The following is a 24,371-nucleotide window of genomic DNA, read 5'->3' on the forward strand; positions in this document are numbered from 1 at the left end:
TCTGTGCCTTTCAGCTGTCGGCCTTGCGACAAAACGGCTTCTTTCGTCTTACAATGCGCAAATTTCACGATTACTGGCCGGTTACCGGATTCTGAGTGTCGACCCAAGCGATGGGCCCGTTCTACTCCTATAAATTCTATCTTTGTTTGCAGATGATCGCTGCAGAATTTCGTTGCGCACAAGCCCACAAACACTTTTGCGCTTTGCCTACCTGTTCCCAAAGACCGGCTGCCGAGAGAGGGAGCCCAAGGCATTGTCTACAAAATTCCAGGCGCCGACTGCGACGCAACCTACATCGGCGAAACCAAAAATTTAAACGAAAGAATTCGGCAACATAAAAATGACGTCCGCAAATTCGCAAGAGAGCCCAATCCAGTAGCCGAACATTCCGAGGACTCCGACCATAGAATCAACTTCGAAGAAACCCGCATCCTCGGAACCGAAACAAATTATCACAAAAGGCTCCTTCTGGAATCCTGGCATATCCAAACCACCCCGAACAATATCAACCGCACAAAAGGAAACCTGCCCCCAGTATATGCCCAGGGACTTCGCTCTTCAACGCAACGAAAAAAGTCGCCATTCAGCACCTCCCTGCAGTGCGCCAGCGTGACTAACAGCCTAAACCCCCTCCCCCTCCCCCGCGCCTTCCGCGTCACAGCTGTCGTTCCTTTCATCCCCCCCCCTCCATACTTAAAAGACGCTAGCTACTGCCCTCAGTCACCCCTGATGAAGGAGCCGAGTCGGTTTCAAAACCTTGGGTTAAATTAAAAATTTTTGGTTGGAGATGTGGAGTTTTTATTAAGTCCACTGGAGAAAGTGCGTTGTGATCAAACACATTACACGTACTTCATAAGCACCGCATATTCTGCAACTCATTTTCCTGCTCATCGCTCTGCACGTTAAGGGTTAAGCTAAAGTTTCAAATGAGAAGTAGCATATATAAAATTAAAACCCTGGTAATTGCTCGTATTCTGCGCGGCTCTGAAAACTTGGTTTCATGAACGATCTTGCTTGGTGACATCAAGGCATGTGTCTCGGGAGAGTGCTCTTACTTGCGGATCAAAGAGTGTATACTCTTCCGCTGGGCTTTTGCTTCTCAGTGCGGTCGTGTGGGAATAAACCGCACAGGCAGTCTCCACACATAAGAGAGGCGCTTTCACCGAAGCGCAGCTGTGTCCACTCAGAGGCTCATTGCGCCTCATAGGTTTCTGCATGGCGGAAAAGCAGCAGCGCGGTGACGGCGCATGGCACTGACACTACTGTAGTGACGCAGGTTTGATTAGCAGCGACATTAACATTTCCCACAAAGTACAGGTAACTTACTACGAGGGGATATTAGGCACGTTGGAAGCTAAGTGAGACTAAAACCCAGAAGCACACCTATCGGGGCGGGCTGTCTTATTTAGAGGTAACATGCAAGCTAATGACAAGGACGTCAGTCGTTCAAGCCCAATGCACTTCCTTAAACAGGCGCCCGGTAAGTTCCATAGCTGCGTGCAAATATGAGGAAGAGATCAGAGAAAACATTGCGCTTTCTCTACATATTTCTTTGAAGGCACTACGCAGAAAGGCTTCTAAACCATATATTACCTTGGCGGTCGCTGGGAGGCTGCCTGAAGGCTCTTCCGGTCACAGTGAACACTCGCTATTGCGGCGTTGGTGGCCCTTGGCTTCGATGGCAGGGCTGACGGCGGCCATCGCCGCCGAGAGGACTGCGTGCACTGTTCCATAGCGGGACCGAGACCGCGAAGCGTTTGGCCAGCTCGGAGAGCAGCGGCTACCAAAACGGCGTCGTCTCATGGGTCGTGCTGTGCCCGCTTCTGCCACCGCAGGAGCCGGCTCCTTGAACAAAGGCGGCGAGCAACACTTGCTGTGGACGTGGTTAACCTCGGTGGGGTCTACGCTGCGAGTCGAGGGTCTGTCCAAACGAAAGAGTGCTTTTGTCCGGACACGAAGTGTCAGAGTAGTAGCTATTGTTCTCCTCTAGGACTTAATACACAGTTTTAGCTGTGCGTACGCAACGGCTTAGCGTACGCAGGAAGTTTGCGGGGACGGTAGTGCGCATGCGCAGAACGCAAGCGCAAGTGTTGCGTCTCGCGTGCGTACGCTAGCCAGCGGACTTTGCGTACGCTAACTTTGACAAGATGGCGGCGCCCTGCTCGCCCGCTTCGGAATAAATACATGTCGCCGCTGGATTCTCCGACGCAATAGCTCGCTCAAATGGTAGCGGTTCGCTTTTATTTCGCCTACTCTTGCCCACACGCAGCGGTATAAGCGATAACTAGCCCCTGTTTTTCAGATAATTTGGCGATTTTCAAGCTCCTAAGGGACACTAAATTCGGTGTGTTTTCCTCGTAGCAACGACACCTGGCGAAGCCGTTTTCTAGCTTTTAGGCAGTTCTTACATTTTCTTCGGTTTGCATAGTTTCTCTTCTTGGAACAAAAGAGGCTCCCAATGCACTCACACTAGTTATCAGTAATCACGGATGAAATTTTCTTCAACCGAGCGTTGATGTGGTTTGACGCCTTGTCACTAGATGGCGCCACGTGCGCCTGAGGGACGCTACGGCGCGGCCAGCTAAAACTATACTTCGGAGTGGACAGCGTAACGCACGCAGCGCCGTAGCGCTTTGCGTACGCAAGCACTTGCGTACGCACAGCTAAAACTGTCTAATGGCGCGTAGGTACACGGCGGGGGATTGGCCAATACACAGGCGGCGACTGACAGATGCCTAGAGATGTCCACAGTCGAGGCAGCATGGAAGAAAGAACGCGAGTCATTCATCGTCTTTGGCTTCGTGGTGATTATAGCACGTGCGCAAGGAATTATAAAGCTGATGGATTGCAAGTCGCATACTCCAACGTGCGCAAGTCAAAGTTGCCCCCAGTGAATGAAAAAGGCGCCGAATAACGGTGAATTCATGTTAAAGACATTTTCAAAAGTAACAACACCAAATATGCTACCATACCGTTTATACTGGGAGTCAACACTCGGTGTGTAGGGTTCGGCGCGCTGTCGCATCATTTTGTACATGTGTTCCGAATATTCCGCGAGAGGGCAGCCACCTAGGCTGCGCGTCCGGTTTTGTTTTATTTTGTTTTGCTTTGGTGCACGCCGTTAGAAGGGGACTCATGCCTTTTTGGTTAGTCTCCCCATTCGTCTTTGCGGTTTCCTTCCTCGCTCCGGACGGCGGGGCTATCTGCCGGCCTCGACCTTGGACCCCTGTCACCTTGGCGGATTGCGAGACCACTTAGGGAGCAACTCGTGGGTAAGAGAAAAACGCTGACATCAGTTCTGAGCTTTTCTATTCGTCAAAACTGATGAGCCGGAGTTAGCAGTTAATTTTTACGTGTGGAAAGGGGCGCGGGCATCTTCGGGGTGTACCCGCGAAGGGAGCCGCGCCGGTGTGCTTTGGTCTCTAGCGACTCCTAGCTGGCAGGCGCTCGGTCTGACCGAGTGCGGAGGGAGTGACCGTTGAGAGCTGGTGCGAGGCGCGCCAGTTTGACTGTTGGGACGCGGTGTCCCTCGCCTCTGTGCAGGCGGTCGGCTAGGCCGGTCGCGGATAGTTGTGGCCGTACACTGACTTTTGTTTGTACCCATCTGTAAACAGCCTGTATAAAAGTTCGTTTCTCACTAAATCGCTTCGCCTGGAAGTCATATCATCGAGAAGCCTTCAAGCGGTGCATCCAGTTTCTGGAAATCACCGGACCAACACCACCGGCAAACCTTTTACTGGCGCAGTCGACAGTACTGGTGCTCTGCAGCGGCCCCGAGGAACGGACGAAGACATTCACAGAGAGAACGACGAAGTTCGGCATCCAAGGCGAGATACCGAAAGGACGACAGGCTACGGGGGTACGAAGGTGCGAACCGCCCCGGGCGTGAAACGCCGAAGACAAGCCCTTCAACAGACAGAGTGGTATCCCTGAGCAACGGCGGAAGTTGAAAGATTCAAGCGGACACGGCCTTCAGCGGACAGAAAACGGCATCCCCAAGTAAAGGCAGCTGCTAGCGGCTTCAGTCGGCACCTGGTCCGAGGTCGCCGCCATTCCTGCCCGAAAAGAGGACCCTGAGCGCAGCTCCGAGTGAGTTCCCTGGTTCCTTCGTTTTCTTAGCGGTCACTGTTTGACTAAGGCTTGCGTAGTTGATGATAACCCGATTTGATCTTCTTAACCCCGACAAGGCATCTACGATGGACCGCGGTAGTGACAGTGGTGACAGGGGGGGACGGTGGAGACAGGGGCAGCAACGAGGCGTCGGGGTCACGGCATGGCCAAAACATTGAGAAAGAGTTGGAATTGTACGAAAAAAAAATAAGAGCCTTAGAGCTCGAGATGCAAATCATGCGTGCTGGAAGCCAGAATGCGGCGCCTTCCGAGGACGAGCGGTTGAGACAGTACGTTAAGCTACTCGCCGGCGCGTTCCCCAAATTGCCGGCAGACGGTGAAGTACCCGTCTGGTTTGAGTCAGTGGAATGCTCGCACGTGGCTTTCAACGTGCCGAAGGAACATTGGGCGCAGATTGTGTTCCCGGTGCTGGCTGAGCGGGTAGCCTACTTATCGACACGGTTCACCGCAGAGCAGCACAGGGACTATGACAAGTTGAAGGCGGTGGTCCTAGACGAGTTGAAACTTTCAGCCGCAGAGTATCAAAGGCGGTTTTCTGGGGCCAGCAAGCGCCGCGAAGAAACCTGGAAGGCTTTTGTCACACGCGTCCAGAGTTACTTAAATTTTTATTTAAAGTCACGATGCGTGTCGTCTTTTGACGGATTATTGAAGCTACTGGTTGCCGACCAGCTCAAGGCGGGGATATCAGAAAAGCACATAAATATGTCAAGCTGCGCGAGGGTGAGAAATGGCTGAATGCGGATGAGATAGCTGCACTGCTACAGACATACGAGGAAGCCGCCGGGAAGGGAAGCGCTCAGAGGAAAGCCGACAGCTTTAAAGGTTTTGACACGCCCCCAAAACCGAGAACTGAAGCCCCACCTACGCAGAAGCATGGAGCAGAGCGAGGAGACAGAATAGCCGCAGTCAGGCCAGGAGGAGAAAAGAAAAAGGTATCGCGGTCGGGTGGCTGTTTCTGATGCGGAAGCTGGAGACATGTTGTCGCGAACTGCCCATTTTATCGTGAGAACCCAGCTGACAGACGAGAAAATCCACCGCGCGATGATAGGCTAACGGCACGCGTGTCCACCAATGCCTTGCAATCCACGCGTCCAGCGCTCAGGGGCATTAAAATCCGCTGTAGGGAAGCGGTTATTGGCTGGACACAGGTGCAGATATCACCGTAGTGCGCGAAAGCCTTGTACCTGAGGATTTCGTATCCCCACATGGGACGGTCGATCTCGTCTCCGCTTTCGGAGAGAAGGTAGAGGCAAAATTGGCAGTAGTTCCGTTGGCGCTGTGTCGTGGCGCTCCCCTGATCGAAAATGTGGACGATGCGACACCGGTGTTGTGTGCACTCACCGACAAGCTCACACAAGCCGACTGTCTAATTTCCGCAGACGCATGGGAACAGCTGCACGACTCGGGCAAGACGGACAGTGAGGGTCTCGTGCAGGCGGTGGGAACTCTGTCGCCGCCGGCTGAAGACAGACCAGATAGATCAGGGCCAGACGTGTGCACCGAGCCCGTCCTGGCGTTCGCAGATGAAACCCTGCCCCAGCAGACAGTTGACAGTAATGAGGTCGAGCCATCCCAGGCGGGCGGCACGGCTGAGCTTAGCGGGGCACAGAAGTTTCGCGCGGAGCAGCATGAGGATGAGACTCTGCGTCAGGCCTGGCAGAACGCCAAGCAAGGAAAGGCGGGCATGACTATCGTAGACGGAGTTTTGTATCATAAAGACCAGGTGCTAGGCCAAGGGGTACAGCAGTTAGTACTGCCAAGATTACGGCGCGAGGCCGCACACTGCCTAGCACACGAGTCCTATTGGGGGGGACACCCAGGCTTTCGCAATACTAAAGCTCGACTAAAGTACAGTTTCTACTGGCCGGGCATGGAGTCGGATATTCGCAAACACTGTGACAGCTGCCATAGCTGTCAAGTGCGTTCAGACCACCGGCGAACCGATAGGGTACCGATAACGCCTCTCACTCGCCCGAAGTTTCCCTTTCAGAAAGTGAACGTGGATATCATAGGTCCGATTGAGCCATCGTCTGGCCGAGGACATCGGTACGCGCTTTGCATAATAGATCTGTGCACGCGTTGGGCAGAAGTAGTCTGCCTAAGGTCTTTGTCCGCCAGGGCAACCTGCGACGCGCTGCTTTCGGTGTTTAGCTGGACTGGGGTTCCCGAGGTGGTGTACTCAGACTGCGGCACCAATTTCACAGCCGCACTTACGAAGGAGTTCCTCGAAAGACTCGGCTGTACCCCGCGCTTTTCCGCTCCCAATCATCCGGAGAGCAATGGGGCGGTGGAGAGGTGGAACAGAGTCTTTACGACCATGCTCTCACACGTAATCGAAAATGAACCGAAAGACTGGGACAAGTTCATTCCCTTTCTTCTTTGGGCCTATCGGGAGGTGCCACACGACACCACTGGCGTGTCACCCTTCCGAATGCTTTACGGCCGAGACCCAGTAGGACCACTCGGTATCCTGAAGCAAAGCTGGGCAGGAGACATTGAGGCACCCGGAGAGCTAGCGAGTGCTCCCGCTGAGTATTTGAAAAATCTGAAAGCACAGCTCGAGATTGCGGCCGACATTGCGGAGCTAACGACTAGAAAACAGCAAGAGGCGTATTCGTCGCACTACAACAAGCACGCAATGGTAAAAACCTTTCGCGAAAGTGAGGCGGTCCTCGTCTTTGATGACAAGAGGCCAGGGAAAATGTACCCGAAGTGGCTATGGCCGGCGGTGGTGACAAAAAGGTACCGCGAGCACTCGTACTATGTGCAGATGAGTGACGGTCGCCGCATGCTAGTACATGCAAATAAGCTACGCCCTTACGTCGGGAAGGTAGGTTCAGTGAGCGTCATATTTGATGACGACTGCGATTTTGGAGAAATCGAATATACCCCGCGCGCAAGCAACGTCCCGAAGGACCGGGTAATGCCTACGCCGGATAAAACAAGCCACTTAGACAGGGAGGCAGCGGAGCTGGTGCTCGCCACGTTCGAGCAGCACCAGGCATTATTTGCGAACGAACCGTCGATCGCGCGCGTGGGCGAGCACAGCATAAAGCTCGCGGAGGGGGCAACTCCAAGGCGAGGCCACCCTTATAGGATCCCAGAGGCTTTAAAAGACGAAGTAACGAGGCAAATTGATGAGCTCCTTGCACAAGGCCTCATCTACCCCTGTAAAAGCCCTTTTGCACACCCGATCGTGTGCGTTCCCAAAAAAGGCGGGTCGGTACGTCTTTGCATAGACTACCGAGCGCTGAACGCGGTGACCGAGACGAACGCATTTCCTATGGTTTGCCCCCAGGAGCTGATCATGCGAGTCGGAGCCGCGAGGTTCATAACACTTCTGGACCTCAGGCGCGGCTATTGGCAGGTGCACTCGCTCAGGATTCTCAGCTTCCGACAGCGTTCATCTCGCACCTAGGTCAATTTGCCTGGCGGGTGATGCCTTTCGGTCTTAAGAACACAGCGGCAACCATCCAAAGGAACATGAACCAGTTGCTAGCCGGGCAGGAAGAATACGCTTGCGCCTATCTAGACGATATCGCCGTATTCAGCCAATCTCTAGAAGCGCATATCCATCATTTAAAGCGGGTGTTTTGCACTCTGGAGGAGGTGGGCCTGCACGCTAGCTGGGAGAAGTGCCAGGTAGCGATGCTTCAATCCGCTATTTGGGGCACGTTGTCGGCTCAGGCCGGCATGGCCCAGCCAAAGAGAAAATTGAGGCCATCGAAGGAATTCAGGTCCCTAAGACAAAGAAAGAATTGAGGAGCACCCTTGGGCTGTGCGGCTGCTACCGTAGCTATGTCCCCAATTTTTCAGAAATCGCTCTGCCACTAACACGCCTGACAGAAAAAGGCGTGCCGAACAAAATACCGTGGCCAGATGACGCGGACAAAGCCTTGAAAGCCCTGAAGAAAGCTCTAAGCAAGGCGGTTTCACTGACCACTCCGGACCCGCGAAAGCCGTATCTGCTTTTTACAGACGCGTCGGCAGTAGCAGCCGGTGCCTGTTTAGCGCAGCTTTCTGACAACGGCACTGAGGCGCCGATAGCCTTCGCCACTCACAAGTTCACACCATCGCAGATGCGGTGGGCGGCAATCGAGAGGGAGGCATTCGGAGTAATCTGGGCATTAAAAAAGTTTGAGACGTGGGTGTTCTCCGCCACCGTGACTGTCGTCACTGACCCCAATCCGCTCTCCTTTCTTACGAGCAGTGTGCCTCAAAGTCCAAAGCTTACGCGCCGGGCTCTTGCGCTCCAACGCTGCAATGTTACCATTGAACATCGCAGAGGAGCCGACCACGCTAACGCAGATGCCTTGTCTAGAATACCCAACGCTTGTTGGGATAGTGCACTGGCTGACGTCCCGCAGTGACCGCTGGGGATAGTGGACCAGGGAACTGTGTGCATGGACAACATACTCGTTGTACTCAAGAAAGGCGCACGTCGATCGAACGAAAGTGTGGGATTTCTGTGCGTGTTTTTTTTTGTCTATATTTTGTGGACCTTAGTAGCATGTATCTGTGTGTGTGACGAAGGGTCGCAGCATGCGGTCTCGCAGGCTCCGGTTGCTTGCTCGTGCAGAGGTACTCAACCGCCACTTGCCGAACCCTTTTTGTTGTTTGTTGCCTCGGCTTATCTCTGAATAGATTAGCCGAGTCTTGGGGGGAAGGTGTAGGGTTCGGCACACTGTCGCATCTTTTTGTACATGTGTTCCGAATATTCCGCGAGAGGGCAGCGACCTAGGCTGCGCGTCCGGTTTTGTTTTATTTTGTTTTGCTTTGGTGCACGCCGTTAGAAGGGGACTTATGCCTTTTTGGTTAGTCTCCCCATTCGTCCTTGCGGTTTCCTTCACCGCTCCGGACGGCGGGGCTATCTGCCGGCCACGACCTTGGACCCCTGTCACCTTGGCGGATTGCGAGACCACTTAGGGAGCAACTCGTGGGTAAGAGAAAAACGCTGACATCAGTTCTGAGCTTTTCTATTCGTCAAAACTGATGAGCCGGAGTTAGCAGTTAATTTTTACGTGTGGAAAGGGGCGCGGGCGTCTTCGGGGTGTACCCGCGAAGGGAGCCGCGCCGGTGTGCTTTGGTCTCTAGCGACTCCTAGCTGGCAGGCGCTCGGTCTGGCCGAGTGCGGAGGGAGTGACCGTTGAGAGCTGGTGCGAGGCGCGCCAGTTTGACTGTTGGGACGCGGTGTCCCTCGCCTCTGTGCAGGCGGTCGGCTGGGCCGGTCGCGGATAGTTTGATTGATTGATTGATTCCATTTTATTTATCAACATTCATACAAGGCATGCTTGTGAAGACATCTGGATCCCTAGCTAAAAGCTAGTTGGGATCCATGCAATTCAGTTTCAAAGAAAATTGCAGGCATAACTAAAATTAATTACATACATATAAAAGCTCATGAAATTAGAAATACATAAATGGGTACATAGAGCAACAATATTCAGAGCACCAAACCTCTTTTACATACGCATACAAACACACAAAAATACACGAAAAGAAAAAACGCTGGCTTCACTCATTGTTTATAATATTTCTTCAATGACTCAGGAAGAGTTTTACTATGTTTGAGTTCACTTGGAAGCTTGTTCCACAGCTTAATAGTTGTGGCCGTATACTGACTTTTGTTTGTACCCATCTGTAAATAGCCTGCATAAAAGTTCGTTTCTCACTAAATCGTTTCGCCTGGAAGTCATATCATCGAGAAGCCTTCAAGCAGTGCATCCAGTTTCTGGAAATCACCGGACGAACACCACCAGCAAACCTTTTACTCGGTGGCTATGCAGCCGAAGGTAAACGTGAATCAATAACGTGCAAACCTGTGTGGTTGGCTCGTGAAAACAGTGCAGGTATATTATAACCGCCGTCTAACGCTGATAGCTTTTGTTGCACCGCTGGAAGAAGTTCTCCACAATTAGTGAGCAACTGAAGTTTGCAGGAAATTTTTAGAAAAAAATAACAGGGATTTTCTCTATGACCATTTTTTTTTTTGTCTTCAACGCAGCTTTTTAAAGCAGGTGTTTCTTACTTCTGCTAGTGTTTTGTAGGGGGCTGGAAAGAAATAGTTATACTGGTGGCACGAATTCTACGGGCGCAGAGGTACAGCGCTATAAAAGACGTTAAAAGTCTCGTAGTAATCTTCCCGTATAGCATATTATAACGTAAATGGGAAGAGGGATTCGAAATCTAAGTTATCTCATGATGAACGGCTGTGCGTGAAATGCGTGTGTGAGATGCGCTGCGTGTGAAATTAATGCTGCGTTATGTGCCATTTTCTCAGGTACCACTTTAGTCCGGCAAACGCACTCGGGTTAGAATGTGGGCTCTGTAAAATTGTGCAGGCGTGAATAATAAATGAGCATTAAAACAAGAAGTAAGCATGCGAGCTCCTCTGAGCAAAGGACTCTTCTAGAACGTACTATCGGGGTCAAAAGCAACTGATCCCCCATCCAAGTTTCGAACCCTGCCGCACTGCAAGAGGGCGCCACCTCACGATGCACCTCTTCCCCCCCCCCCCCTCACGCTTATTTACTAACTTCGATAGTTCTGCTAGTTATATTTTGTCTGTAGAGTTAGACGCCCTCATACTTTGGCGTTTCTTAATCAGGTCTTTCGTCTCCTGAGATGGGTTGCCGGTATTCTGTCGAACCGTCTTACCGCCTACTTCTATTGCGCACTCAGTAATGATAGCTGCCAGGTTATAGTTCATTGTATGAACATTAAGATCGCCTTCCTCACTCAAAGCTGAATGTCTATTCTGCAGGAATATCCTGAATTCCTCTATTTTCCCTCTTAACGCTAACTCGTTAATGGACTTCCTCTTCACTAGCTTCTTCCATTCCCTCCTGATTCGAGACCTTACCATCCTGTGGTCGCTACAGCGCACTTTCCGAGGACGTCCACATCCTGAACGAAGCCAGGTTGACCGCATAGTATGAAGTCGATTTCATTTTTAGTCTCACCATTGGGGCTCTTCCAGGTCCAGTTCCTCTTCTCTCCTGTTCTGTTCGCTGTGCGATGTGAGCGTACGTTAGAGAACCCCAGGGGGTCTAATTAATACGGAGCCTTCTACTACGACGTTTGTTATAGCCTGTTCGGGACGTTAAATCACACCATTTTTATTCGAAGGCTAGTTTGAGCTCGAGGAATGTCTCAAAGGTTTGCAACACAGAACCATCGCTGCAGCGTTTTAGCAGGAAGCATTGTGAATGCACCCTACATCACAGTACGAATAAACTTCACGGCCACCGAATTCTGCTAAAAAAAAAGACATTCCAGTTATGCGTTTTTTAAGTTGTATTCAAAACAAGGAGACAAAGCTATTCCAATTCAAGTTTGTTTTTGTGAAAATTGTTGAAAGTAAATATTCAGAAGTATGGCATCTTCTCTCAGTAGTAGCAAGCAGAACAATATTCGCAAGGCTTGTTGCGATATATTTTGAAGTATATTTATGGGGAAGCACAAGTAATTTTATTTTCGATCGTATTTCTATGTGCACTGTAGTACCCTTAGTCTTTCAGAATAGCATGGACAGAGAATCCAGTTTCTGATAGTTCCCTAACAATAACTTTTTTCTTTTCATTGAATGCATTAAATTTTTGAAGTGTCAAGCTTCGTTTAAGGTCCCACTACCACATGTTATAACTTGTATATCATATGGGGATTATATGCTGCAAAGCCTCACACTCGAGGAATTATTTTAGGCTTGCTTTAAAAAAAAAAACATCAAAAGTTAGAGCGCCAGTGCCAAAAAACTGCGCAGAGCATGAAATATTGCTTCTACATGCCAAATCCAGGCACTTGCAGTTGTGGGCCCCTAGAATAATGCTACTGCGAAATTAATAAGCGAATATGCTCGGACATCTGTCTTAGCATTAACCGTAGATTGTTTTAAAAGTCTTCTTTACCTTCGTGCCCCGACCTTCATGCCAGTCACCAATTATTACGACAGCCGTCTACGATGACCGTTCCTGCGCGAGGCTTTTTTTTTTTTTAGTTACACAGTCGCCTGCAAATATTCTTATTAGAACTTCACCCGAGATTACATACACTGGATCATTTACGCAAATTGAAAATAACAGTCGTCCTACTGCGCTGCTGTGAAGAACACCAGAGTTGACACTGAGCCCACCCGAAAGGGTAATTTTGCGCTTCAAAGAATGGCTGTATCTGTTGAGAAAAACAGGAATATATTTTAGCGCAGTGGACTGATACCAACAACATGTCAACCTAAACGACAATTTCCCATGCGGAAGACAAGAGTTTCCTCTGCGTTTAACGGCTCCGGGAGGACTAATCGGCTCACTCCTTCGCTTCCCCTGCCACTTTCGCACAACATGGGGACGTTACTCAGATTTTTCTCCTTCATCCACAGCCCGTTTGCCGTGGATGTCTTCTCCTCTTTTTCACTCTGGAGCTTTTTTCTAACCACGCAGCGATTTCAACACGATTATCTCGCTGCTGATTTATCGTTGCTATGCCCCCATCTCGCAGTGTCTACAAAAGTAGCCGGCCACACATTTTCTTAATATTTCAGCTTTTTTTTTCCCTCTATGGCGTCTCTATCGGAGTACTTAAATTTCGCGAACATTTCTCAGCTAAAGGACGGTGTGGCGCCATCTGTGGCTAGCTGCTGTGAACATCTCACAAAGAGAAAGAATATGTAAAAAAAACAGCGCTGCAGATCATCTCTCGACTCGCAAGAGATGGCGCCCCTGCAGCACTAACAATCTTTTTTTGAAACAGCGCGCGTACGCAACGCCGGGGTGTCCTTTAAATGACGGAAATTTAACTGATGTTGGTGTGCAAGCTTGGGCCTAATTACGGCCTCTCCCATATCTCTCCAATTAACCTTGTTCTTGGCAGCTGCGCCCTCTTCTGCGTAAAAACTTCCTAATCTTATCCGGCAACTTGACTTTCTGCCGCCCACGGCTACGCTTGTCTTCTCTTCAGATTCACCCTGCTACCCTTAACGATCATCACTGATCTTTAAAAAAATCGCGTAGCCCTAAATCCAAGGATTGCCCATAAAAGAAAAAAGAAAAAAGCTGCGTTCTGCGAAATACTCTAGGCTGATCACATTAGCAAATGTGCATGTACTACAAAAGTTTCGCTAATTCATTCAAAGGGCCCACAACAGGCAGTGTCAGTTCTGATTGGCCCTTTTCAGGCGTGTGGTTTGACAGGTCACTCGTTACAAATATATCCATTACACGTACAATTCTCGAAGTTTACTTTCCCACTCCGGCGCACATTGCTTTTCTTGAGATCGAACCTGCGAACCCATTTCAATAGAGTTCGCCATTCAATTCTGTTTTATTCTTCTAGAACACGTCAGTGTCGGATCTGCGGCGCTTATGGAGATGCAACTTTGCTGCAGCAGCTGTTCGACCCGGTTAATCGTTATTAGTCATCTCTCTGAGCTTGTGCCAATCTACTCTTCCGAGAAAATTCTCGTTTCATATCCCCGCTACTCTTCGCTCTTTACCTGGCAACTTTTTTTCCTTTGGTGCTTTACATAGCAGTAATATCTATGGTTTCACTGTTTGCGATGAAAAATTTTTAAGTGCGAGGATATCCGACGATTTTGCGTTTAACGCGAGAGGATTAAGGCTCCCGTTCATGCGGAGATGGATGGATGGATGGATGGATGGATGGATGGATGGATGGATGGATGGATGGATGGATGGATGGATGGATGGATGGATGGATGGATGGATGGATGGATGGACGGACGGACGGACGGACGGACGGACGGACAGACGGACGGATAGATGGATGGATGGATGGATGGATGGATGGATGGATGGATGGATGGATGGATGGATGGATGGATGGATGGATGGACGGACGGACGGACGGACGGACGGACGGACGGACGGACGGACGGACGGACGGACGGACGGACGGACGGACGGACGGACGGACGGACGGATGGAAGGAAGAAAGGAAGGAAGGAGCGTCCCCTTTGAAACGGGGTGGTACTAGATGCCACCATGCTCGAATTTTTGTTGAACTGTGTTGTAAATTGTTACACAGATTCGCCATTTTCTTTGCATACGTTTTCCTACACCTCTAACCTTATGCCACCTCCCTGCTTTTGAGCCACCAATCTTCCTATCGTTTTTTGCTAACTTCAACAGTAGATTTATTTACATGACCATTGTTATCTCTAAGCCCTAGGGCCTCAGGAAGAGTGACTATGCCAGCATCAGCGTCCGAATGGATACCATCACATCTGAGTATGAGGTGTTCAATTGTTACTACAGATTTACCACGCATAGCACATATGTTATATTTTCTTCGTTAAATTTCTTTTTGTAGCTGTGCATTCTAAGACACCTAACCTAGCTTCACAGAGAAGGGCACTGCCTCTTGAGTTATCATAGAACGCTTCCTTTCTGATCTGCCTTTTGCAGTATCGATATAGTTCTACACTATGCTTCTTTTCCATTGAATTAATGCAATTTTTGCCTTCCGCTTTGTTAACCAGTTGTTTAAGAAAAAAAGATTAGTACTGCGCGAATGAGACACGACAGGAGAACAGGAACAAAAGCAACAACACAGGCGCAGGCGTTTTTGTTCCTGTTCTCCTGTCGTGTCTCATTCGCGCAGTACTAACCTTTTTTCTGCAAAGAACCAACTAGCCCGCACGATCGTTCTGTTGTTTAATGCTCTTTCTTTCTCCTTCCTCGTGTCTGGCGTACTTACTGGTTAGCTTCCTAGTTCTTTTCCGCCAGTGTGAGTCAACGTTGTTTCTGTATAGGTATTTAAATACCTTAGCTGCCCACCTGTTATCGTCCAATTTCCTCAGGCGTTCTTCGCATAGTATTTTATTCTGAGCTTCCCGTGCTTCGAACGATACCCAGCCCATATCCCCTGTACTGCCTCGTTTGTGGTTTTCCCGTGGGCACCTAGTGCTAATCTTCCAACAGCTCTCTGATTTACTTCTAATCCCGACTGAACTTCTGCGCTTAAGCAAAGAACCGCGTTCCCGAAAGTAAGCCCCGGCACCATTATTCCTTTCCAAATACCTCTCAGTACTTCTTATTTGTTGTACCCCCACAATGCCCTATATTTCCTTATACCGGCATCTCTTCGCCCTTTCGCCATAATAAAATGTTCGTGCTGTTTCGTGTATATCTGCCCTTGGTTTACCTATACTCCGAGATATTTGTATTCGGCCACTCAGGGTACTTGATGGCCTTGTATTGTAAGCACCTCATCAGTTGTATCGCTGAAAATCATAACATCTTACTTAGTTACGCTAAAACTGAAACCTAGAGCGACTCCTTCGTCTCCACAGCAATAAACCAGAGTTTACAAATCTTCCTGGCTATCTGCCAAAAGTATAATATCGTCCGCATACATTAAACCTGGTAGCCGTTGCTCGACAACCCTTCCTCCCAATCTGTACGACAGATTACAACCTAGATTGCTTCCTGGCAGTCTTCTTTCCACATTTATCATACAAAGCATGAACAGCAGCGGTTAAAGAGGACAACCTTGCCTTAAATATTTGTGTACTTCGACGGTTGCCGTACTTTTCATCCTTTCTCATGCAATCATGTAAATTCAACTTTATTTTCTGGGTATAGTTCCTGTAGAAACTCAACTTCCTCATGACCGATGCCTTCATCTTTTAATATGTTCCGCACGATTTCCCTGTTCACGTTGTCGTATGCAGCGCTTATGTCCAGGAAGGCTAAATACAGAGGTCTGATTTCCGCCGTACACACTAAACAATTTCTCACCTTTTAGGGTGTAAATCAGCTGTCCCCAGACGGACAACCTTTTCCAAGTGTTCGGTGCTAAAAAAGGATGCAGAGATCAGCACCCTTAAGGAAGTGTGCACTTAATGATACTTTAGAGGATGTAATGGTTGCACCTTCATTAAAGGGTACTATTTTTCCATAACACTTCTACGAATGCATGTTGGAAGGGTGCTCTACGTTGATCCACCCATGAAGCAAAAGCCTTGGTCTGATGTGCGCCCTCTAAACTTTCATGCTGTGCACCCTTCCTGAAGGGTGCTGATCTCTGCACCCTTTTTAGCCCCAAAAAGGGTGTTCGTCTGGGGACAGCTGATTTGCACCCTTAAAGGTGAGAATTTGTTTAGTGTGTAGCTATTCTATGCAATGGGTAAGCACGAAAAGGCTCTCATCTGAGCGCCTACCCCTTCTGAACCCGTTCTGAAGTTCTCCTAGTATCCTATTATAGTCTACCCATGACTGAATTTTTAATTTCATCACCTGCATTGCCAGCCTGTATATAATAGACATTATCGTAATCGGTTCGAAGGATTTTATGTTGATCCTATCTCGTTTCCTCTTATAAATCAACATCATTTTACTGTGTTTCCAGCTGTGAGGAGTTTTCTTATTTGTTATGACTGTCTCCAATGCTTTTATCGGCGTTTTCTTGCTTCTTGGGCCAAGCAAATTAATCAGCTTATTTGGAATTTCGTCTTTCTCTGCGGATGTGCATTTAGGAATATTTGCTTTTGCCTTTTACAGCTAAGAGTGGTCAGTTCCAAGCTATTTTCTACTGTGAGTCCTGTGTTGCTCCCTCATTTTGAGAGATTACCCTTCCGACGTGGCCTAAATGACTCAAGTGTAACTGGTGTAATATAGTTCGCAGCATCGTCTCCCTCTAAACATTTTCCCTCAGCATCTTGAATCCGTTCTTGCTTTCTTTGATTCGTTTTGCCCAGCCAGCTTATGTGGTTACAGAATTTTGTTGGCCCCCCTTTAGTTTCATCGCGAACTTCAGCCAGCCAGCGAACAGAGGACTGCGTTACTTTTGCCTGGACAAGGACATGCACTTGCTGTTTCTCTTGTCGATAAGGTTCAGATGTTTGGCTTATTTCCTCTTTTGATAACTGCGCCTTCTTTGCTTCTTTGTGTTCCCTTGAAGCCATCCGTCGTTGTTCGATGGCCTCCCTAATTTCCTAGTTCTACCGGCTTCGTGGCTTCCTTTTCCTCTCCAGTGGTTTACTCCTTTTGCTTGTTTTATTTTTGTACTAATGAGTCGTTATAACCAATTATCATTCCACTTTTCCATGGGGCGTTTCTCTACTGCCTCATCTAGGCCGGCTGCTGTTGGCGCTATTGTTCGTCGTTAAATTTTGCGTTCTCTTTTTGTCTTCTCTGCATCTCTCTTTTGATCATGGCTCCCAACTGTCGACTAATACGCTTATGATCTCTTACCACGCTGTACTTTTCCTCTTCGATTGGTTTCGTTTGGTTTATGGGGGCTTAACGTCCCAAAGCGACCCAAACTTATCAGGGACGCCGTAGTGAAGGTCTCCGGAACTTTCGATCACCTGGGGTTCTTTAATGTGCACTGACATCACACGTACAGTACACGGGCCTCTTGAGTTTCGCTTCCATCGAAGTTTGACTGCCGCGGCCGGGATCGAACCGGCGTCTTCCGGGTCAGCAGACGAGCGCTATAACCACTGAGCCACCGCGGCGGCCTTTTCCTCTTCGTCTATTTCCATTATTGCGGCTGTGCTATAGATCCCCTGCGACATTAGGCAGTACTCAATGGTGGTCTGCCCGTTACGGGATTACAACTTGATTTGTCCCTCACATTTAGTTTCTCTAGTTACAATAATTAGGTTGTGCCGCTCGCAAAAGTGTAGCATTAACTTCCCGTTCAAACTGTGTATCGATCCAGATACTCCGAGTGGTCATTCATGTCACCGAGCAGAATAATCGGCACCGTCTCCAAACTGCTTTATATCGTCATTGAGACACTTAACTAGATCCTTGATTTCTTGCCGGCATTTGTCCCCTGTCCCTAAATAAACTACCCCTAGCTATATCCTTTTACTGGAAATTCTGCCTGATACTCCGACATGTCCTTTGCAATTTGATTTTATGGTTTGCCTTCCTTCCTTCCTTCCTTGATGTATCAGCATACCTACTCCTCCTCCATTCCTCCCCGTTGTTGTTCTGTTGCTCCCTTCCCAGACGTAGCCATCAATAAACGGGGTGGGTCTTCTAGATCCCTGAGATGTTGCTCGCATAGCGCGTACACACTATACTACGTCGTCCATTTTGCTCTCTTTCTGTTTAGTAGTGTGTGTGTGTGTGTGTGTGTGTGTGTGTGTGTGTGTGTGTGTGTGTGTGTGTGTGTGCGCGTGCGTGCGTGCGTGCGTGCGTGCGTGCGTGCGTGCGTGCGTGCGTGCGTGCGTGTGTGTGTGTGTGTGTGTGTGTGTGTGTGTGTGTGTGTGTGTGTGTGTGTGTGTGTGTGTGTGTGTGTGTGTGTGTGTGTGTGTGTGTGTGTGTGTGTGTGTGTGTGTGTGTGTGTGTGTGTGTGTGTGTGTGTGTGTGTGTGTGTGTGTGTGTGTGTGTGTGTGTGTGTGTGTGTGTGTGTGTGTGTGTGTGTGTGTGTGTGTGTGTGTGTGTGTGTGTGTGTGTGTGTGTGTGTGTGTTCGCGCGCGCGCGCGCGTTTTAGTTCAGTCATTTAATCTGATTGGACACGAAACATGCTCTGAATTGCTCTAGTGAGCAAACAAGCAAATCTTTGAAGTGTCTGCCTCCCACCATCCACCAGTAGATGTTTAAATTTTTGCTGAAGTTGCGTGACGCACCTTGTATAAGGTTTAGCCACTTGTTACAATATGTAGCGCGAAATGGCAACAAGTTTGGGGGTCTTAACAAACTATTTTGATGGTTATTCCTTGCATGACAAATTACGAATTCGTATAAAAGTACTTTTCGGGATGAGTTGCCGTTAAAAGGATAGCTCATGCATGTTAGGAATGAAACTCTTGGCTTGACTCAGTGAAAGCGTACGAAGCTGTTGTCCGTGGTTCTCCGCGTCATCGCATTATAATGAAGAGTGCACGTTGTACGCAGGATGCCTTGCCAGAGGACAGTCTTACTTCCACGCCGGCTTTTCATAACTGATCATCACTCGATCTATGTACAGCGGGCTATGGTTCATGGCCAGTAGTTCTTGGGTCGCGGTCGTCGTGAACGCTGTTTTTTCACGGGCGATGCTTGCAAAACTTTTAAGCAGCTCTTTTTTGAATGCTTCCCACGGCGTAAAAGATCCCTCGGTCTTCTTGTATCATGGCCGGACTGGATGTTCTAGTGCGAGGTCTGCCTCACCTTCGTGGATCATTTCCCCTATTGAATACTGCTCGTCTATCTGAAATGCCCAAACCACTGTTTTGTATCTTCGCGTGATATGCTGTTGTAAATTGCCCGTGCTCAGGAGGGACTGCTCCATGAACCAGAGCTGGCGTCGTTGTCGAGGTTTGAGGCACTTTATGTTAATTTATTCTTTTTTTTTCCGACATTCAAACTCGACCTCATGACCATGTGGTCAGCAGCGCGCTCGTGAATAGGTGAAGTTTTATAGAGCCGAGGAAACACGGCTATAATCGCGGCTTGTCAGTCGCGGGCAGAACATCGACAGTTACCAAACACCTTCACATGGCATCACGTGGTGTGCGTGGGCAGTGTTGACAGAGGAAGGCAGTGGAGGACTTGAAAAAGAAACAAAAATTGCTGGTAATGTGGACACACTTGATCGACAAGGAAAGGAAAGCAACTCGGTAGTTGCGAAAGCTGTGCAAGGCGGCCATGTGGCAGAGGAGGTTCCCCCAAATGTGGAAACTAAGAAAAACATGAGGGGTAAAAAAATTGAATTCCAATGTTGTGGATAGCACGCACAAAAGAAGCGGCGCCTGTGTGTGGGGCGGCACCCACGACTGCAGCCTACTCAGACGACGCAGGCAGAGGCACCAACCGTCTCCAGCCAGCGCGCCTCGCGCCGGCTGCAGCATAAGCGTAGGACGGTTCCGTTCTTGTCAGTGTGTTGTATGTCTCCGTATTTTGTAACCCCCGCCTATCTGCTCTCTCACTTGGTTAGCATTGGGTTAACCTCTCGGAGCCAAATGCATCAGATCTTTCGTGCTCTTGAAGCAGTGCGGTGCTCAGTTGCCCGTTGTCCTGGGTCCTAACATACATCATCACAACTGAAAGAAGAGTATTTATTGACCATGTATATATATATATATATATATATATATATATATATATATATATATATATATATATATATATATATATATATATATATATATATATATATGTGTGTGTGTGTGTGTGTGTGTGTGTGTGTGTGTGTGTGTGTGTGTGTGTGTGTGTGTGTGTGTGTGTGTGTGTGTGTGTGTGTGTGTGTGTGTGTGTGTGTGTGTGTGTGTGTGTGTGTGTGTGTGTGTGTGTGTGTGTGTGTGTGTGTGTGTGTGTGTGTGTGTGTGTGTGTGTGTGTGTGTGTGTGTGTGTGTGTGGTGAAGGAAGCCAAGTCGCAGAGACCAGGGTGCATAGAGGAATGTTTCGAATTTCTTTTTAATTTGTAGGGCCAATCAAGTTGTTTAAGGAAAATTGCTTATAAAGCAGCAGAAAAAACAACCATGCTGCCGATGGGATCCGAACCCACGACCTCCGAATATCGCGTCCGGTGCTCTAAAAACTGAGCTACGGTTTGACAATACCAGTTGTTGGGCGAGTTGGTGCTGACGATGATCCATAACAGCACGACAGACGGGACAAAGAAAAGGAGACACAACACACAGCTCTTCTTTGTCCCGTCTGTCGCGCTTTTATGGATCATTGAGCTACGGTGACGGCTGTCCAATCTGTTGCTTTCGTGAGTATTTATGTTTTGCGTGTAAGCGAGCCTTGAGAGAGTTCACCAGCGCCACCCTCGTCCATAGCGGTGGACGTAGCATGTCCTGTAATGTCGCGAGTATGACGTAGAACGTCATCTAACGGTGAGGGCGGAAACTGTCCAAGAACCTCCTTATGCTACCTATGGTATCAAGACTGCCAGAACCGAAAGCCTCGTTAAGCTTTGAGCAGACAAGGGAAATGAAATTAGGGGCTCATTTGACAAATATATGAAGAAAGCCAACAGTCGACGAAACCAGGGGGCATAGGGGAACGCTTCGATTTTTTTTTAAATTTGTAGTGCCAATCAATTTATTTAAGGAAAATGGCTTATAAAGCAGCAGGAAAAACAGCCATGCCGCCGGTGGGTTCCGAACCGACGCATATATATATATATATATATATATATATATATATATATATATATATATATATATATATATATATATATATATATATATATATATATATATATATATACATATATATATATATATATATATTGATATAGGTCCCAGAGCTCTTAGGTCTGTAACGGGATCTTCTCACACAATAAAGAAATTAAGGTTGAGTGTCGCACGTGTGTAGTAAAAGAAAAAAAACAGAAAAAACAGAAAAGCGGAAGCATCGCAAAGCTCTGCGTAATGTACGACAATGCGTTGCGCTGTTTTGGCAGTCTTTTTTTTTCTTTTTTTGCAAATAATCTTGCGCAAGTTATTTTGAGCGATTCACAGCATGCATTTTTATCTTTTCACACACTAACCTCCTTGCCCTAAATTGCAAAGCGCAACAGTTTTGACTTGCGAGTCTGCCTCTAGACCACAGGGGCATTTAAATTGAATGTCATTGTCTTCTGTGTGCCACTCGACGCATTCGTTTTGACTAGCGCGAGCCCCGCCAAATTCCAAGCAGGTGATGTTCAGTGCGGTGGCACCGGGACAACAATGTATAGGCCCGCGCCACAAGTTATAGGCTGCCGCTTTGCACTGTGCTGTATAATAGACCGATTTTCCAAAGCGCACTGCGCATGAAGCGCTTACCGGAAGAAGCCAAGCGCCATCTCGGTTGTATTCCGTCGTGGCGGCGTCTGCACGACAACCCACGTTACCTGGCAACTTGATTGCCATTACTCCCGGTCGCAGTAGCTTGCCACCATTTCATTTACGGTGTTGAGCGAAAGGAAAAAGAGACACCGCAACGGAGTTTCGAGGGGTGCAGTGCTAATTGCTGCAGGCGCAGCGCTGAGAGGGTATTCTGTTTCTGCAAAGATTGGAGTGACCGCTGCGGCGATGCTGCGCTTGTTACTCTAACCTAGTCGGTAAAAATGTGGCAGGTGACGATGAAAACCCGCTTGACCGTCGCTTTGGCTCACTTTGCTAGCAGAACATTTCTACGCATAGCGATGGACGCGTTTTAACGTCTTCAGGCAGTGTTTACATTTTTTACCACCTCATTTCGCCGTGATAATTTTCGCTGTACCCATCTAGTCATTCACTATAGCCGTGTCACAGTACGTTTGCTGTCTTTATTTTTCCATCATGGACATTGTTTAAAACTGGCCATGCGGTAGTTCTTTTAATTCATACAAACATATAAATACCTTCAAGATGCGCTCGGCGGGTTACCAGCGGGGAAACCGAGCAGTACGAACCAACAATGCCGTTTTCCTAAATAGACTACTGACGAATGCTAGTGTTCAGTGCAAAATGAGAAAAGGAGGAGCCAGTCGGGAAGGTTTTCAGTTCGCCAAATCAGGGTGGAGTGGATTTTAATTTTGTGACCAATAAGTTTATCGCAAAGCGTGCCGCTGCACAGCCTGCTGACGCGCAAAAACTCCTGCAGAAGCAACCGCACTACCGAGCACCGAACCTGACCGAGCACGAGATGTACGGCTGTGGTTGCAGGAAATCAGTGCCAAACTTGACCAGTTGTCGCCCTTGACGGAAACTGTTCACAGCATTGGGGAGGCGTTGCATTTCATGAGTGAAAAATACGCCACCCTCTTAGCGCGTACAGAACAGCATGAACAAGACATAAAAGATGTAAAACGAAGGCTACAAAAAGTGGAAAAACAGGACGCAGAAGTAACCAAGCTCAAAGCCGATCTTGATGCTCTTGAATGGCGAAGACGAAAATTGAACCTTGAATTACACAGAATTCCGGCAACGCAGGATGAAAATCTGCTGACTAAGATAAATGACCTGGCTGCGCAGACTCAGCTGCCACAGTTATTGGATCAAAATGTAGTTATTGTACATCACTTTCCACCTAAGAAACATAAAACACCGGGTATAATCTGCCGTTTCGCAACACAAGCTGACCGAGACAAGTGGTCGCAGAGCAGAAAGGAACTGCAGAAAAGTGACGATAAAATCTACCTGCAGTAAAATTTGACAAAACAGGCCCGCGACCTGCTTTTTCATGTAAAGAACTGGGCCAAACAGAACAGCTTTAAGTACGCTTGGCACTCAAATGGCCGAATTCTACTCAGAAAGGATGTCGGTGAAACGGCAGTTGTCATCGTAAGTTTCCTTGATCCCGAGAAACTAAGTTAAAGTCACATGCTATGGCAGGCTCCGACACTGACGCCTACCTACTCCCACAATCCTTTAGAAATTGCATCGGAAAACTGTTCCCTAATTCATTTAAATGCTTTCACCGTAATGTTCGATCTGTTTAACAATAAGGAATGGGATTTAAGCTTGTTCTTTGATCAAATAGGGCAACCTTTTGACGTCATTATGCTCACAGAAACGTGGAGCACTGATGACACGAACGTCTATCGACTTCCGTCCCATGAAACATTCTATTTAAATCGTCCCGTTGGTCGAAGTGGCGGGATATGTATTTTGGTTAGAAAAGACTACGACTGCGAAATACTTTCAGAGTGTTCGGTAATAACAAGTGACTGTGAGATCCTGACAATTAAATTACAAAACACAGCACTTGTCGCGTGCTACCGCCCGCCGAATGGTTCAACGTTGCGTTTCTTCAACTATTTAGACAAACTGTTTAGGTTTATTACTAATAATAAACTGAGTCTCATATGCGGTGGGGACATAAATATTGATATGATTAAAAATGATAATACGAAAACCAATGTTGAAGTCCTGTTAAATGTTAATGGGCTTATAAATGTAATTAACCTCCCGACAAGAATAACTGCGAATTCACAGTCGCTCATGGACATGTTTCTTACAAATATAAGCCAAGATAAACTTAGGTCGGGGGTACTCTCTTTCGACATAAGTGACCGCCTACCGATATTCTTTTGCACTAACGGATATGTACGGAGTAAGCTGTCAAGACCCACGCTAAACGTCCAACATATTACCGAACAAAACCTTTCGATATTTCGGAAAAACATAGAAAAACTATCCTGGAAGGGCGTCTTAGAAAGTGATGTCAACGTAGCTTATGATACGTTTCTTGAAATACTGCAGCCTGTATATGCAGCTAGCTTTCCTGAAGTCCCTATTAAACAAAACAGAAAGATTAGGAAGCCTTGGGTCACAGCTGAGCCTAGAACAAGAATTCATTATAAAAATTACC

Source organism: Amblyomma americanum, chromosome 1, assembly GCF_052857255.1.
Source record: "Amblyomma americanum isolate KBUSLIRL-KWMA chromosome 1, ASM5285725v1, whole genome shotgun sequence".
In the NCBI taxonomy this organism is placed as follows: domain Eukaryota; kingdom Metazoa; phylum Arthropoda; class Arachnida; order Ixodida; family Ixodidae; genus Amblyomma; species Amblyomma americanum.